Source organism: Hordeum vulgare, chromosome 3H, assembly GCF_904849725.1.
Source record: "Hordeum vulgare subsp. vulgare chromosome 3H, MorexV3_pseudomolecules_assembly, whole genome shotgun sequence".
Lineage (NCBI taxonomy): Eukaryota > Viridiplantae > Streptophyta > Magnoliopsida > Poales > Poaceae > Hordeum > Hordeum vulgare.
This window is the reverse complement of record NC_058520.1, coordinates 4010480-4028520: the sequence shown is the minus strand read 5'-3', so window position 1 is coordinate 4028520 and position 18041 is coordinate 4010480. Positions and strand designations below refer to the sequence as shown.

At 42.3% G+C, this 18041-nt stretch overlaps 2 long non-coding RNA genes across 2 annotated transcripts; both read right to left on the bottom strand.

The window, feature by feature from the left end:
- Nucleotides 1–12800: 12800 nt before the first annotated feature.
- Nucleotides 12801–14258, bottom strand: LOC123439146. Its single transcript, XR_006630037.1, has 2 exons — nt 14047–14258; nt 12801–13265 (listed from the first exon to the last, which is right to left on the bottom strand). It is a non-coding gene; the product is annotated as an uncharacterized LOC123439146 (long non-coding RNA).
- A 393-nt stretch (nt 14259–14651) lies between these two features.
- LOC123439145 lies at nt 14652–15149 on the bottom strand. Its single transcript, XR_006630036.1, has 3 exons — nt 14939–15149; nt 14783–14829; nt 14652–14673 (listed from the first exon to the last, which is right to left on the bottom strand). It is a non-coding gene; the product is annotated as an uncharacterized LOC123439145 (long non-coding RNA).
- Between the last annotated feature and the right edge of the window lie 2892 nt (nt 15150–18041).

The window sequence follows — 18041 nt, the reverse complement described above, 5'->3', positions numbered from 1 at the left end:
AACGAGGATGGGTTTGCGGAGGATCTGGATTCTGGAAATCCCGAGGATGAAGTGGAGGTACCGATTCCTTCTGCATGGGATCAGGACATATCCGCCGGCATTACTGTCAACGATGGCCATGAGACTCCATGGCAATATAATCTGAACCAAGTCCAGATCGGGCTATGTTTGACACAAAGAAAAAATTGAAGTATGCGGTGATAAAGTGGGCTATGTCTACGTAGAGGGTTTTCCGGACACACATATCGACTCCAACAAAATATATCATGAATTGTGTTGAAACAGGTTGTCCTGCGAAGGTGCACGAGCACGTGTCGAAGTATAACATCCACTGGGTTGTCACCAATGTGGTCCCACATAATTGTGTGAGGAAAAACCTGTTGGTTCGTCATCCAAACCAGACTTCAACTCTCATAGCGCAACTCATGTATACTGAGATAGTTGAGAAGAAAGATATGGAAGCAAAACATATCCAGAAAGCAGTGAAGGTCAGATGGAATTATGACATTCCATATGGGAAGGCTTGGAGGGCTAAGCAGAAGGCTATGGAGGAAATGTTTGGGACGTTCTTCGACTCATTTGATAATGTTGTCCGTCTCCTTGAAATATTGAAGGAGAGGAATCCCTACACTTATGTTAACATACAGCACACGAGGTTGGAGATTATACCAGATTACAAGGTGTTGAAACGAGTATTCTTCTCTTTCGGTTTGTGCACCGAAGCTTTCCGGCATTCCCTCCTGTGATGTTTGTGGATGGTACGTTCCTGACTGGTCGGTACAAAGGGAAAACGTGTGTGTCATTCATGACAGACATCCTCGTATATTAAAGGTCGTGAAGACACTAAGTAATCCAACAGCTGACGAGTCAACACCTTGGAAGGACTTGTAAAGCTCGTGGTGCATGCGCCATCTGGGTGCAAAAATTTTCTCACAGTTGAAGAAAAACGGTTGATGAACTTGTTCAAAAAGTTATGCAAGCAGAACCAACAGCGCAAATACGAATTTATTTGGTCAAAACTAGACGAGTTTACTAAGAAGCAGGTCCTTGCTAGGAAGAAAATGGAAAAAGGCCAGGTTAAATTAACAACACTCATCGCGGAGCTAGAGGAGCCAGTAGGTCTTTGTGACTTGCCAGCAATTGACCCTCCTAATACGAAGAGAAAGAAGGGCAGGGCAATAAAGATTTTTTCTGAGTGGATAGAGAAAGAGCCTCCGGTGAATTGGTCTTTGCTGCATGACACCCATGGAGCCAGGTATGGCCACATGAAAACCAATCTTGCAGAGGTGTATAACTTTGTACTCAGAGGGAATAGAGCATTGCCACTGACAGCTATCGTGGAGGGTGTATTCCATGGGACTTTGAGATATTTCAGAGAAAGGCACGAGTTAGCAAAGAAGCATATTGCAGTTAATCAGAATACACCTTATTGTAGCCGTGTCATGGAGTACATGGATCAGAAGATAAAGAAAGCAAAACAAGCACACTGTCACGCTCATAGGTAATCAGGAAAGGAGGTATGAGGTTCAGCTTCCTACTGATGGTTTTGGTTCAGCAAATGAGGTGAAGACGCACGAGGTTAAAATTGGAACGGAATTTTATCCAACTTGTGAGTGTACATGCAACAAACTGCAGTTGTTGCACCTGCGTTGCTCACATGTGTTGGCTGCCTGTGGCCAGATGGAGCTAGACAGTACCTCCTTCGTGTCTCCGTACTACTCAAAAGAGGCAGTACTCAATGCGTGGACATGTGAGATGACAGGTTTTAGAGTCGTCGGCAATTTCAACAAGGTTAACGATGGTGAGAGAGTATACACCCCGGATCCTGGACTTCGACGAACTAGCAGGGGTAGACGTAAGGTCAAGCGCATCCGAAACGATATGGACCAATCTGAAGCTGGTGGAGCAACCAGACAATGTTTGTTGTGCGCGGCTTATGGACATATGATGAAATACTGCCCCGACCTGAACAAAGACGATGCTTCCACATCAACGAGTGCTTCCACATCGACGACTGCGACAACAGTAGCAAGAGGTGGTCGTGGCAGTCGTGGTGGACGTGGCAGTCGAGGTCGAAGGGGTGGATGAGGAATAAATAACTCAGAAGCTACATAATGTGTCGGCCTACGTTTTAATTTGTAGTATGTCTCCACTATGTTTTAATGTGTACTATGTCGGCTATGTCGGACTTTGTTTTAATTGGTAATATGTCTGCACTATGCTTTAATTTGTAATATGCATGCACTATGTCTGCATGAGCTTAGTTAAAAAAACACAATTACTGATACTACTCGATAATTCTGTTAGATAATTCAATGCAAATTCTAGTACTGGATAGTTCAACTACTGGAATAGTTCTACTATTAGATTGTTCTGCTGGATAATTCAACAGAAATTCTAGTACTGGATAGTTCGACTACTGGATAGTTCAATACAAATTCAACCATTACATACTTAAAATTCATCACAGATCTCCTTCAACTTCTTCACCTTGTCCTTATAGCCATGGTTCTATTTCATCATATCAGAAATGATGTGCTCCAGCTTTTTCTTCTTTTCCTTCATTTGGTCTCTCTCCATCACAAGCTGGTCCCTCTTCTTCTCTGCCTTCGTCCTAAGTACCTGATGTAGATTGGTGGAAGAATGGTGTGCCAACTTCTTCTTCTCAATATCCTCTTTCAGATCACTCATAGCCAACCTAGCACTACCAAGCTGACTAATAGTCTCCTCCTTGTCAGCCACCATTTTTGCAAAATCAAGTTTGAAAAATCAAAGCTCTTCCTCCATCCTCCTCTTTTCTTCAATTATTTTGAAATTTTCTTCACCCAGCTTCAGATTATCTCTGATTCTGTCCTCGTTTTCTTTGTCATGCATGCTCCACAATTGACCTATGCAAAACTGCATAGCATCTGACCACTCGGGGTCTATCCACTCCAGATAGCAGCACTTTTCTTCTCCCTAAAATTCAAAACAATTTCAGTGTTTAACATACATGAAATTGAGTGGAGCAGAAACTAACTAAGATTAACTAATTATAGTGCAACATACCTTCTCCTTTGCACAAGATGGAAAACGCCGGACAATGTCAGTAGATTGAAATGCAACTTGCCTGAGGCAAGGCTCTAGATGCATACAGCTAGAAGATAGTTTATGAGCAACACCACTCCATTCATAGCATGGGATAGTCCTAGGAAGCTAAAAAACAGAAGACACCGAACTGTTATGAAATCCCGAAATGAAGAACCCTAAACCTATTAACCGTAAATGCTGGAATCCCGAAATTAACGTACCTGGCTGGTCACACTATCGTCATCCCAAGAAGAGCTTGATCCCTCGCTCCAAGAGACCATGGCAGATTAATTGGCAGACCTAAATATTTATACTACTTAATTAACAGACCTAAATATATCCAACACCAAACCTAAAAATATTTAAACTACTTAACTAAGTCACCTAAATATATCCAAATCTACCGGAGCATACGGGAACGATTGTTGAATTTTCCCTTGAAGTGTGCGAAGAACGACGAACCGACGAACGACGAACGACCACCACCTTTTACCCACACCTCCACCACCACCGTTGTCCCCTTTTTCACTCCCCTCCACCTTCTTCTTCCTCTCCACCACACCACCTCCTCGCCATCCACACCTCCACCACCCCACCACCATCGCACAAAATGAGTAGGTAGGCCGGTGGAGATGGGTATGATCTAATGTTTTAGCGGATTCAATAGGAAAATGGGTGGAGGATGGAGGAGATCGGAGGGGGAGCAAAATTAGTGAAGAAAAACGAAAGAGAGAAGAGGAGCCACCAAGTGAGGAGGAAGAAGGGCTCGGTTGGCCTTATCAGGGGCTCTTCGGCCTCCTGGAAGCTGACGGGCCCTCTTCGGCCAACCACGTGAGCCAACAGCAGCTCTTCGGCCACCTGTGGGCCGACCAGCTCTCTTCGGCCTCCCGCCGGCCGACAGGCCCCCCTTCGGCCAACCAGAGGCCGACGGGGTATTATTTTTGATTTTTATCCATTCCGACATATGGTTTTCGAATTTGGTAAAAAAATCGTCGTATTTTTGAAAACAAATCCTCAAAGTTGATCTTCATAGCTGAAAGTTAATTTTTATGGCATTAAAAGACATTCAAGTGCTCAATCACACTTGTACCATCTCTGTACTCAAGCTTTGCAAGTCTTTTGATCACTGAGGCCTTGTTCATTGATGTCTTCCTATCATACCTAGACTCCAACTTCTTCCACATCTCATACACATTTGTGTCATTTGCAACATGGTGGAATATATTATGGTTGATGTACAATCGAATCATATCTACTGCCTTTCTATGCAGGACTCTCCATTCTTCTTCCGGGACTCCTGTGGGTATCTTGTCTTTCACAATGGGCTCATACAAATCCTTGCAATAATGTATGTCTTTCATCACGAGCTTACATTATGAGTAATTGGAAAAATCAAGTTTTATCAGGACACTTGTGGTAGCGCTTTCTTCCAAAGCCATTCTGAGCAGCACTTCCAGCAACAATCAGACAACTATGATTACCAACCTCCTAAGCAAATCCACTTGTAGTTAACTAAAACCTGCAGCGGAAACAAAGTAATCTCAGCACCACATCATGTACTAACTCAAGGATCATTGCTTAGCATGGAAGGAAACATATGCAACAACATGAATGGAGGAAAAATATTACTCAGCACAGAAGACGCTCCTTAGACGAGTGTCTTGTGGTAGGAGTAACTTTCTGGACAGAAACAAGCATCAACCAAGAGACATCGGATTTTTATGTGGAAAACCCCTCAACTTTGAGGGGGTAAACCATGGGCTGAAGCCACCCAAATCCTCTTCCACTATTATCAAATCTGGGATACAACAAGTTCTTCTCTAGATAGCACTAGAGGATTTCATACATTAAGATTTCTGAAGCTTGGATGAACACAATAGGATTTGGGAATCAAGAACTAGGGATTGAAACAAGCTCACCAAAGATGATGGAACCGTAGCTTGAAGGAGACAAGGTGGTGGATGTGGAGCATCACAACCTCGGGAAGGAACTCCCTTTGCTGCTTCATTCAATCTTCTTCTTCTTTCCTTTCTCAATTGGTTTTCTCTCTTCTTCTTCAATGGGGGCTGAACTGATTTTCGTCACTCTTGGTGATGGCTGCTGGATGGAGAGTAAAGCATCCCCATCCACTAACATGCAAAGACCAAAACAACCCTAGGTCATAACCTTAATGGGTAGTGGGCTTCTGCATCTCTTTGGGCTACCTAAAAGGCTTCGAATGGTCATCTTCTCAGTTCTCACTGCCCACATGAGGAGGATATCCCAACAAAGAATTTATTGCATTTTTAACAATACAAGTGCATGAATATTTTTCGCTTGTTCCAACAAATGATAAATCAAAACAATAAAATGACAAATCAAGCAAAAAGTAGAGAGTCGGAACTCTGTCATTCCTCCGGGCAGAGCGCCAAACTCTAGAAGTATTTGATATATGCCACTCGAACTTCACGTATCCAAGAAATGGCATTGCAAAAAACGACTTATGGAAAAGGTCATTGTAAGAAAATATCGATATATGCCACTGCCACAATGGCATTTATCAAGTATCCAAGTGTTGGTCGTAGCATTTTCCAAAAGTTTTTTTGCAGTGGTATGTTTCAAATACGCAAGTTGGAAGTGGCATATATCGGATTAACTCTGTTTTATATATTACTGCACGCTTCTGATCCAGCAATTTCTTTGTGTTCCACCCTTGGATCTGAAATCATTATCGTAGTAAGTATTGGATCCTTGAGGTTGGAATGAAATTCTGCTCATCATCCTTTTCCATATTCATTTCGAGTCGAATATTTATTTTGGCATACATTCTCCTTTGCTAGATTAGTTTGTCATGCATATCTAATATTTCTCTGATGCTCTCACCATTTGTACAGGTACCTCATCGTGATAGATGACATATGGAACAAAAAAGTGTGGGACATTATCAAGCTTGCTTTCTCTGGAATGAACAGTCTTGGCAGCAGAATAATCACTACAACCCGCATAGTCAGTGTATCTGAAGCATGCTGCTCGTCTTCTAATGACTCAGTTTATCAAATGGAACCTCTGTCTGATGATGACTCCAAAAAACTCTTCTATGACAGAATATTCTCTACTGGGTGTGGATGTCCTCACGAATATGACCAAGTATCTATTGATATCTTGAATAAATGCGGCGGGGTACCTTTAGCCGTCATTACAATGGCTTCTATGTTGATTAGTAATCAGCGGATCAAACCAGAGACTGAATGGCATGTCTTGCTCAGTTCTATTAGTCATGCCAGTATAGATGATCCCTGTTGGGATGAGATGCTAGACATATTATCCTTTAGCTACTATGAACTTTCCCCACATCAGAAGACTTGCTTACTGTACTCGAGTATATTCCCTGGGGCTCTACCGATTATAAGAGACCGGCTGGTGAAAAAATTGGTAGCGGAAGGGATCGTTACTCAAGAGACTAAGTTGATTGGATCAACAAACAAATATGAGGTCAGGCTGAGTCGGGAGATTAGTCCAGAGCAGGCAGCAAGCCACTGCTTGGACGAGCTGGTCGATAGGAACGTTATTCATCCCTTGGAATGCAACAGAAATGGTGAGGTAATAAGCTACCATATCCACCCTTTGATGCACAGCCTCCTTAAAGAAATAGCCAGATATGAGACATTTGCTGCTTCACTTCATCTCGAAGATAATCCAGGGGCCTGTTTGAGAGGTGTCCCTTTCCTCTCAATTTACTGTCCGGAATCAGATAATCAAATTGATTTATCAAGTATGGCACTTGATGGTTTTGTTCACTCCTTGACTGTTTTCGGTCATGCAAACAAAATTCTGCCTAAACAATTTCAATTTACACAAGTTTTAGATTTAGAAGGCTGCAAGAGTCTTATGAAAGCTGATGTGAAGTACATATGCAGTATGGTCCTGTTGAAGCAGTTGTGCCTTGCAAAGACGGAAATCAGCGAGCTCCCACCAGAAATTGGCAATCTACAAAATTTGCAGGGGCTAGATGTAGGAGGGACCCAAATCACCGAGATGCCAACACAAATTGGCAAATTAAAGAATCTGAAGACTCTAGATGCAAGGAAGTCACAAGTCAAGGATTTACCTGATGAAGTTGTCCAGCTCACAAGGCTGGCCCACCTGCTTATTGGTGACGACGAATCCTGTGAAGGAGTGCAGTTACCAAATGGAATTGGGAAAATGGAATCACTGCAGCAGCTGTGCACCATTGATTTGAAGAAATGTTCGGCATCCTCGTTGGAGGAGCTTGCTCAACTCCCTCATCTTAAAGAGATTGCAGTAGTGGCAAGTGATGATCCAGAAGACACAAGAATTAAGGAGGCTTTGTTTTCTTTCCTCAACAAAACAATCAGGCAGAGATCCCTGGTAGTTTATAGTGATTTCAGATTGAACACAGTACAGTCGTCATCACAGAAAAAATATCTCAACTACTGGAAGAAACAAACAGTGTTAAAATTCTTGAAGGTCCCCATTTGTATTGCCGGGCAACATCTTGGTATGCTTGATATCAGGGTCTGCAAACTAGACGAGGGTGGTCTGAAGATACTCGGTGAGATGCCTAGATTGCAGAGCCTCATTGTGCGGCTGGAAGTCCTCCCAACAAAAATGATACCCATCAGCTGTAAGGGTTTTGCAAAGCTTGAGAGTTTCCTTGTTGACTGCCGAATGCCTAGGGTGACCTTTGAGAAAGGAGCGATGCCAAAGCTGGAATATCTTGAGCTCAAGCTGTACGGTGGAACAGCCAGTGAAGAACATATGTGCATCAACCACCTCCTAAATCTTCAAAAGGTTACTCTCCGGTATGCCAAATGGTATGCAACCAACAAGGGCGTCAGGGAGACAACCGAAGCCGTGAAAACTGAGTGTAAGGAGCACCCGAACGAGATCACTCTTTGCATCACTGAAGAGGACAAAGATGGTAACTGCACCATGGAGCCTGAGATTTTTCAAGAGAACAGAGTTGCTAGTTCCAGTTAGATGGCTGAGATTGGAAAAGAAGAAGACACACAAGATGGAGGCCTTCATCAGAGCAGCTGTGCTAATGCTAGCTGCAGCGGGACCAGTGAGATCGAAGAAGTTGTGGAGTAGCTCAATGAAGCATTAATATTTATCATTATCTTATTGCTTTAGCCATGCAGTGTCGCCTAAATTGTACTAGTATAATTGCCTCAACCAATCGCATGTCGTGTTTATTTCTGTTGTTTCCAAACTTCAATTCCCAAACATTTGGCAGACGAGAGACTTAGCATCTATTCTTTTCCATCTGGACTCGATGATTGTTCATTTATCAAAACGTGATTGTATTTGTCAATGCACGTGTCTCTTGTACCTATATCCTGGAATGTGTATGCGGTATGTGTACCTTATGAGTTATGACAACTAGGGCATGTGGTGCCCTGGACGACCCCGTGGCAACAGATTAGCAGTAGTGTGTGCCAAGGATCTAGGATTCAGTGGGCATGTGCTGCTGGATGAAGCTAAATTTTTCCCGTGCGATTTGCCGGGACGCACCAATGGCGTTGCGAGCTTTACCTTTACGGTGCTCGACGGAGCCAAGACTCGAGAAATGTCACTCTGAACTCGGAACCTGGCTCGACGTCCTTCAGTTTTCAGGTTGCTGCAACCTGCACCCTGAGTCTGCATCAATGCTAGCGGCGTGTGTTCTCTCCCGCTCCTCCTTGCGCCGGCGGGCGGGCGTTCCACACCGGCCAGATCGATTGTGTCGCCTACACTACTCCGGCGACGTACATTTCCCCTAAAGTCCCAGCAGATTGGGAGGAGGCAGATGAGCGGGAGGGGTAGCAGAGGTACCGTCTAAGATCTCCGCGCCTGCCGTCGAAGTCGCCGCCGCCGCCACCATGCGAGCTCCAGCGGGAGTTGGTCGAGGAATTGGGGCTCGTCCCGCCTCTGGTCAGAGGAGCCCCAGTTCGTCATTTCGCGTGGGCCCAACGCTGTCAGAGGGCGAAGTACCAAATTTCAGATGAAAGCAGCAGCTTCTTGTACAAACTGTCAAGAAAGCATCACATCACATGACAGCAGCAACAAAATAAACATGACATACTAAAATGATCTCATACTCCAATAATAATCGAATCCACGAGAACACTCTGGAAAAAAAATACTTGAAAAACGTTGACCAAGTATTTGAAAAATGTTGACCAAGCATTTGAGAAATGTTAAGCCGTATAAAGAAAATGCCTATCACGTATACGAAAAATGTATAAAAAAACACTGTGTTGAAATAAAATTGAACATGTATATAAAGCATTTTAATCAAGCACTTGAAAAAAATGTTGAACAGGTATCTGAAAAATGTTAATAAAGCATTATTAAAATGTAAAATATGTATAAAAATTGGACCGTGTATTAAAAATATGTTTTTTATCATGTATAAAAATATGTTACTCAAGATTTTAAAAAATAAAATTGAACAAGTATTTTTATAATGTTAATCAAGCATTTGGAAAATGTTAAATGTGTATAGAAAAATGTTTATCATGTATTAAAAAATATGATTTTTATCATGTATATAAATATGCTAATCAAGCATTTACAGAAATGTTTAACAGGTATTTAAAAATGTTAATCAAGCAATTGGAAAATGCAAAATATGTATACTTTTTTTTGACCATGTATCAGAAAAAATCTTAATTTTTATTTGAAAGATGTTAATCAAGAATATAATAATAAATAAAAACATCTGGAATTGATGTTGACTATGTATTAGAAAAAATAATCTTGTATTTAAAATATATTAATCAATGATTGAAAAAGAGTACAAACAATGTTAACTATGTATTAAAATGCTACATTTGTATTGTAAGAATGTTAAACATGTATTAGAGAAATGTTCTTGAGATATATAAAAAAATGTAGAATAAAAACCAAAAAAAAAGAACCCTGATAAAAAGAAAAAAAGAAAACACCATGAAGGTGATCGTCTTCAATGATGGCGACGTGGAGGTGGTCACCAAGTGCAAGAAGCACGATGAGGCCTTTTGTTGTGACTGCATAAATGACCTCTCGTTCATAGTTCCGTGTTGGTTGTTTGTGTTAAGACTATGTGATGCAGTATCATCTAAAATTTATCGTACTATGTTAAATTTCTTAGTGTGGTTAAACTTTGACTACTGGGCGGAGGCGCGGCGGCACACCGCGCCCGTCATGAAGCTTGTTTGGGTGGTTACAGAAGGAAAGAAAGCATGGATAAGAAAATTGATAGTTGATAATGTGCAAGTCAATTTAACTTCGAGAAATATCGAAAGATACCAAAAAATAGTTCACCTATGTTTACATATACTTAGCTATATTATTTTAAAAGTTCCGGCAAAAGCCGTTCCTATCAAGATAGCCAAAGTCTAAAACTGTCTAATGCAACCAAAAGTTATACAGAATGAAGATTCCTTCGAACCGAAGGAAACTTGCTCCAATATAGAGTTCAAAAATCACATTTTATAGATAATGCCCCACCCAATAATAGATGAAAATTTATATTAATGAATAAAGCAAGATACAGAAGATGAAAAAAAAACAAAAAAGTGAATTTGAAAATAGAAAGGACCAACCAATAGACAAAGCCTACTCTTTTAGGCTCGGTATAGGTAGCCGAGTTAAAAATCCAACAATGTTAATGTTTTCTGTAATGCATACAAACATCAGTTCACAAAATAGCAAAAACCAAACGAAGATACTCTAGTAAAAAGATGGAATCTTTGGCATTACACTGCAATGACGATTTTTTTATACACAATATTTTGAGTAGTATATGTTGCAACCTGTAACTCTTAGTTGTGAAAAATAGCATGCATGATTGATCGAATTAGAGATGCATTATCAGTCAAATCAAGCCTAACTCTCATAGTTTAAATGGTATTAACCTGGATGCTCTAAGGCATAAAATTTTCTTTAATTTTCTTATCCTATGATGTCCTACAGAAAAAGCTGCTAGGTATTGCATCATAATTAACCTAACTTTATATGGAAGGTAGAATAAGGAAAAACTGCTACCGTGTCTACTACTCACAATGTATAGGGATTGGGTGTGTGCGTGTTTACATAGGTGAGTGTAACTGTGTTGACGCTGATGCTCGCATTTTCCTGAATTTATTCCGGTCTCTCCTGATAGCGTTATATGGATTGGGTGTGCGGGTGCATTCATAGAAGTGAGTGTATGTGACATCTACGGTGTACTCTTTTGGCCCCGTTGCATCCCCTTTCCTGGATTTATTTAAGCATCTTTGGTGATATTCATTAAATAGAAGGAGACATCCCCGTCGACCACGAAAGCATGTGCGGTGCCTTCATCAGTCTCAAAATGTAGTCCCGGATAAGTATCTCAAATGGTCTCATAAAGGTAGTGGGCTTGCATATGTTCATAAGTCTATAACGCTGGTGCTAACGTATATGCGAGCATCAGCGTTATACTGTGTTAAAAACAGTAGCAAACACAAAAATAAAAATCTAATAGTGAATTAAATAAAAATCAACACGTGTCACGTAGGGAAGCACTCATGGTAGAGTACTTCAAATGCATGAGAGTGGAGCTAGCTTAGCAACTTCAATTATTTACTATATATGTTGAAACACTCGATGTCGATCGTGGCGAGCCGTGACACCCACTGCCAGTCCTCGTTGTCGCACGCGTCGCTCCTCACGGAATAGTCCCCAGGTTTAGCTCGTTGGGCCAACGGAGCAACAACGACAGGATCAGATATACGTTGAAACACTCGATGTCGATGGTGGCGAGCCGCGACACCCACTGCCAGTCCTCTTTGCCGCACGCGTCGCTCCTCACGGAATAGTCCCCAGGTTTAGCTCGTTGGGCCAACGGAGCAACAACGACAGGATCAGAGGAAGAAAGAGAGACATGGGTAAAGAAAGTTGAGCCGTCACTGCCGCTTTTGCTGCAACGTGTGCCGAAGGAAGAGAAATATCTCTTGAGAGCGGTGGAATGATTCGTGAAGTGTCGGGCGAAGGGACGGGAGAGGAGGATATATAAAATGGTGGGCAAGTAACAAACGCAAGTGACGAACGAAATTGTGGTTAAATGATATGGAGAACAGTGGCATCCCAACTCATGAGAGTTCAAGTCCTAGACTTGACATCGATGCTTATATTTTTAAATTTATTCCAGCCCTTCATGCGATGTGCATTGAGTGAGAGGAGACGTTCTCATCGGCTACGAAGGTGTCTCTAACGACTTCATTGATCTTAAGAGAATGTGTCGGCTCAGTCTTTGAATCTTTGGATTGCGCTCATACGGAAAGAATATGCGTGTGCACATTCATAGAAATAGTATATGTACATACGTATAAACATCTACGTCTGTACCATGTTACAAAATGCCTTCAACTATATTTCTCAAGCAGCATGATTTTTTATTTTCAAAAAAAATCAGGCTCGGTCAATATGTGGCAAATGGATAAATATGGAGACATGTCAAATAAAAAGAGAGCCATCGCCCAGCACTTGAAACGCACCAAAGGGCTGCTAGCTTAGCAGCTCTAATATAGTAGTATACTAGATCATTGAAGGCGCACGTTGCTGCGTCCGTCCATTTTTTCAATAGGATAATAGTAGTTGGTGTAAATATATGGATGATTCATTGCAAACATATGGATCTTAAGTAATACACAAGACTTAGCTGCTCTGGCCTTCTTAGGATTTGATTTTATAAAGAGCATGTAATAGGCCTTCAGTTTCCTACAACAGGCTCTAGCACAAATAAGTGCAAGGGCCAATTACTTTACTTTCTCTGACAAGTCAACTGGTTGACATGATAATTCAAATTCTGGTAAGACAAAAACATTAAAGCTTCAAAAGACAACATTTCAGAAAACATGTCACATTCAGGTTTGTTCATGCATAACGATTGAAATTGTAGTGCGTGCCTTTTCTGCAAAGACAAGCAAGAATTACTGTAAATATTATGTAAAAGGGTGAAAGAAAATATGAATAGTGTATATTACAATCCATTGAACCATCTCAGCTACCTTAAAGCATCAGTAAACGTATAGATAACAAGCTGATCGCACCTAGGTCTCACATTTCTCACACAAATTTGGCGGTGAATTATTACCGTATCATTGTTACGAAGTCCTGAAAGGGGTCATGGAAAGGGCACCCCAAATGAAAGGGCTGATATATGCACAGCGGGACTAATGTTGTTGCTGCAAACAAAACAATAAGAGAAGCTGCAAAAGGTTGTCAACTCTTCTAGAGAACATACCCAGTTCAGTAAAGTGGCTTACGAATAAAACTTTATTCTCTCTTAAGGTTGACATCAATATTGCCAATTGAAGGATATGAGTTTATAAAGTATAGGGAACAGTAGGAACTATGTGTATGAATGTATGCAAGGTGAAATTTAAAGAATATCTGTTTTTGTTCAAAATATGAGATGAAAATTATTGGTAATGGAAAAAAACATCACCAGTTTTTTAATTTGGTTGAGAAAATGTTTTCATTCCATGAGTTTAAAAATGAGCAAGTAGAACACTATTCAGAAGAATCGGTAATTCTATCACCCAAATCCAGTCCAAAAAACCACAACCCATTGGTGCAGCAGCATAGAACTACTGGGTGGCTTCAAAGTAAAATAGAGACAAAATATTTGTGAGAAAGCTAGAAGAAGCTACAATTTTATTGTCCTAGATTACCTATACTGGACTAAAGAGTGTACTCAGGTCTATTTCAGTTAAAACTGTTCTAACAGAAGTTTTGAAGCATGAATCCTAAATCTGTTCTCAGTATTACCGAGTGCCTGGAGCAATTTCTCACTCATGAAGACATTGCCGAAGCATATTAAGACTCCAGCACATGTTTCAGAAGATACATCCATCTACTAAACACATGGCAACAGAATCAGGAGATCATCAATTGTAAAACTTAACTACATTCATAGTCTGAATATAAGATCAACAGGCTACTGCGACACATCGACATGGCTTGCTAGGCAAACTCCATATTGCATACCTTGTTGCGGTGCTCTCATCGACCAAACAGACCAATCAATCTATGCCAAGGTCCTGTTAAAGCTTGTAGACAATAAATTAAGGTTGCACTTACAACAATCAGAAAGTGGATCAGATAAGAAAACTGGATACTCACAAATCATACAACAAAATCAAACCTTAAGGGGGAACGAGGTACCTTCATATTTTGTCGAGTAGAGAGGTGCGGAGGCGCATAGGGGCGTGATGTCAACTCCAGAAGAGTCGAGTGAGGCCCTCGCCACCATCCACAAAACCAATAGAAAATGAGCCTTGCATCGCTTTGCGCCGGATCGATCAGGACCTCCTTGCTTCGTCTTTGCCCCGCATCAATCGTTATGCCTTTTCCTCTCCTGATCTGACTGACTGGACCGGATTGAAGCTCAGCAGCTCGGTAAGAATCAGGATCGAAGAATTGCCCAAATTAGTTGACCGGAATAGTGATGAGCACCACCTGCACAAATGTGAGATTGGTATATGCAGGAGTTGATAGCAGATTGAACAACGCTAGTTATTATGTTTCTTCGATCTCTAAGAAAGAACTCATGTAAAGAAGACGATACCTCAACTCCCCAACAGAGAAATCGACCGGAATAGTGATGAGCACCACCTGCACAAATGTGAGATTGGTATATGCAGGAGTTGATAGCAGATTGAACAACGCTAGTTATTATGTTTCTTCTATCTCTAAGAAAGAACTCCTGAAAAGAAGACGATACCTCAACTCCCCAACAGAGAAATCGACCGGAATAGTGATGAGCACCACCTGCACAAATGTGAGATTGGTATATGGAGGAGTTGATAGCAGATTGAACAACGCTAGTTATTATGTTTCTTCTATCTCTAAGAAAGAACTCCTGTAAAGAAGACGATACCTCAACTCCCCAACAGAGAAATCAACCTTGTGGCTTTGGAATTTGGATGCAAACTCGGTGCATAAATAATATTTTTTTCATTCTTCTCTCTACAACGGAGACCAAAGAAATAATGGCACAACACATATAAAACACAAAAACTTGGAATGGAAAGAATGAAGTGCTACAAAAATACTCACCAGTGGTGACCACGGCCAGGCCAGATCAAAGAAGAAAGGCAGGGATCACGAGAGTAAGGAGGTGTGGAGGCGGAAAAGATCTGGCGCCTCCCATCCATACACCATCGTTGCTGAAACGAGATTCTTGGATGCATTGGCACAAATTGTCCCCAATTTCTCCTGCAATCTGGAGGCAGGAAGGCAGTGGCAGGCACCGCGGCAGCGCAGACGAACATTCACATTAGTGTGGGGAGTAGTAATGGAGGGGATGGGTACGTAGGGAACAGGCCAGAGTATGTGCACCTTTGCTGGGTTCTGTACACCAGCGAGCGTGACGATCCGGTCATGGAGCCCATATCCGCGACGAGATGGAGCCCCTCCTCGCTGCGCTTGCGGGAGGAAAGATATGAGAAGGAAGGTGGCATCTACTGGTCGACCGTGGAGGCGGTGGCGGCGAACCAGAGATAATAACGACGGTGGCGGCGAACCAGAGATAATAACGACGATGGCGACGAGCCGGGGAGAATGGCGGCGGTGGCCTCCGCGTCTCGCTCCCCTGCGCCTCCACCGGGATGGGATTAGGGTTCGCGAGTGGATGGACTTCACACTCTCCTGGTCTCGCTCGTAGGCCTCCCAAGCCCAGCACTGGGGCTCCTTCAAATGGGCTAGCGGCTCGCGAAAGCCCAATGCACCGGAGGCCTTCCTTTCGGCCCGTGGAGTAGCAACCCACAGGACAGATGGGCTAGATTAAACAGACTGCGGCTCAGATCGACTTAAACATCAAATCCAACGGCCAGAAACGTCCAGATCGTATAAACGGACGGCCAAAAACGCAAAACGCTGTGAGGGCTGGGATTAGGTGCGGTTATACTGTCCTTAATGTGTGCTTAAGTTTGTTTTGGTTCCTCTATTTTTGTGCATGTAGTAACCGCACCACATCGAGGAGGAGGTTACCATACTGTTGTCCTGGATATAACCAAACAACCGAACTTGTGTTTCGCCTCAAACCAGGCCACGAAAAACAACATGCCTTCCGTTTTGGCACATGCAGGCTAGAGGGGATGCAGACAACCAATCAACATGCAGATGTTGTTTTTTTGCTTGCATATCACTAGTAGAAAAAGACCCATTTGTTCCGGTTCTAGAGGCCCATTAGCCCTGGTTCTGGAACCGGGACTAAAGGCCCAGACCTTTAGTCCCGGTTGGCTTATGAAACGGGCCCAAAGTGTCTCCACGTGGCACCTCCCTGCTCTCGTTCGTGTACACGACATCGAGATTGTTGTTGCCATGTGTGAGCACCTCTGTGAAGTGAGTTGGCATGATGGAAGAAGAGAAGGGAAGAAGAGAGGGGAAGAAGAGAGTGAGAGAGGAGAAGAACAGAGAAAATGGCGACAGACGACTCTGCTTCGGTTGTGCTTTCTCGAAGCGGGAGGCAAACGTTTGGGCCTTTAGTCCCGGGTTGAGGTACTAACCAGGACTAAAGGGTGATACAAACGGTTGCCAACACCCCTTAGTGGGATACGAACGGTCCACCTGGTCCTGCTTTGATCCATCAACCGGGACTAAAGGGGGATACGAACGGTCCCTGCCTATTGGTCCCGGTTCGTGTGTGGAACCGGGACCAAAGGGTTGACACGAACCGGGACCAATGGCCCATGATGCCCGCCTCGCGCGCTGGCCTCACGAACCGGGACCAATGACACCATAGGTCCCTGTTCGTGGATGAACCGGGACTAATGGGATTTCTTCAAGTGGACCAAAGCCCTGTTTTCTACTAGTATATGCTCAGCCAGGCGCAACTAGGACAAGTATGCAAAGTGCCTAAAATGATGCAGGTAACCAAACGCGTCCTTGGACAATCACATGCATGTTCCTCTCTTCTCTATCTCTCTCCTCCCAACCGCATATACATATGGTCATATGGTCCTCCTCTTTTCTCTCTTCGTAACCAAACACTAAACCATAAATGTACCACCACATACATTGTCCTCACCTACCTTTTGTCCTCCTAACTACATACTTTGTAATTAGCGTTAGATGACTCTTTTCTGCATCGGGTGGGCACATGGTCACTATCGGGTGGACGCCCCTATTTCTTGCTTAGAGCGAGGCCTAGGGAACCGTCGCGTCAAGGCATCTCAAGACGGGCCGGCAGGTGTGGAGTGCACATCTCATTTTTTCTTCTTCTTCTTCTTTTTCATGTTTTTTATTTTTTCTTTTATTTTTCTTTTATTTTTCTTTTACTTTTGTTTACCCTTTCCAAAATAATAAACATATGCTCCCTCCGCCCCAAAATAATTGTCGCAAACTTAACACTAGGTTAGTATAAATTTTGTACTAGATTAACGATACTTATTTTGAGACGGAGGGAATATATTACAAAAAATATATTTTACATAATGTTTTGAAAAATGTTAATCATGCACACCTTCTGCCTAGTGTTTGTTAAACTGCAAGCTGTTGTGAAATGTGAATATGTGATGTCGTGTGCATACGATATACCCTGGTAATCAGTAGCATGCCATCATCGCAGTACCCGAAGTTAATCCAATCAAGCGCCCACACACGCTAGGCAAGCAGGGTTGACCTTTCTATGGCCATGCAGCAATTTCTAAACGAAACAACTTTTGTGGTTGAAAGTAAGTATGAGCGACGTCATCTTAATTTGTACCAATTACTATATTATTGCAAAATATCGTGATCGATGTGTGTTGCTATACAGGTTAGGTCATCGTCAGACTGCTAATTTTGTTGGAAGTCAAATTTCGTAACAGCAGACATTATTAGTTTACGACTGTAGCACGCCAAGTCTCGAACAATTTCATATCATGGTAATATCCTTTTGAGATTTATTTTTCATCAAGGTTGGTGGCGTACGAGGATGAAACGTATGGCGTAGGGAGCATTACTTGACTTAGCAAACTTACTCGTAACATTTTCATTTT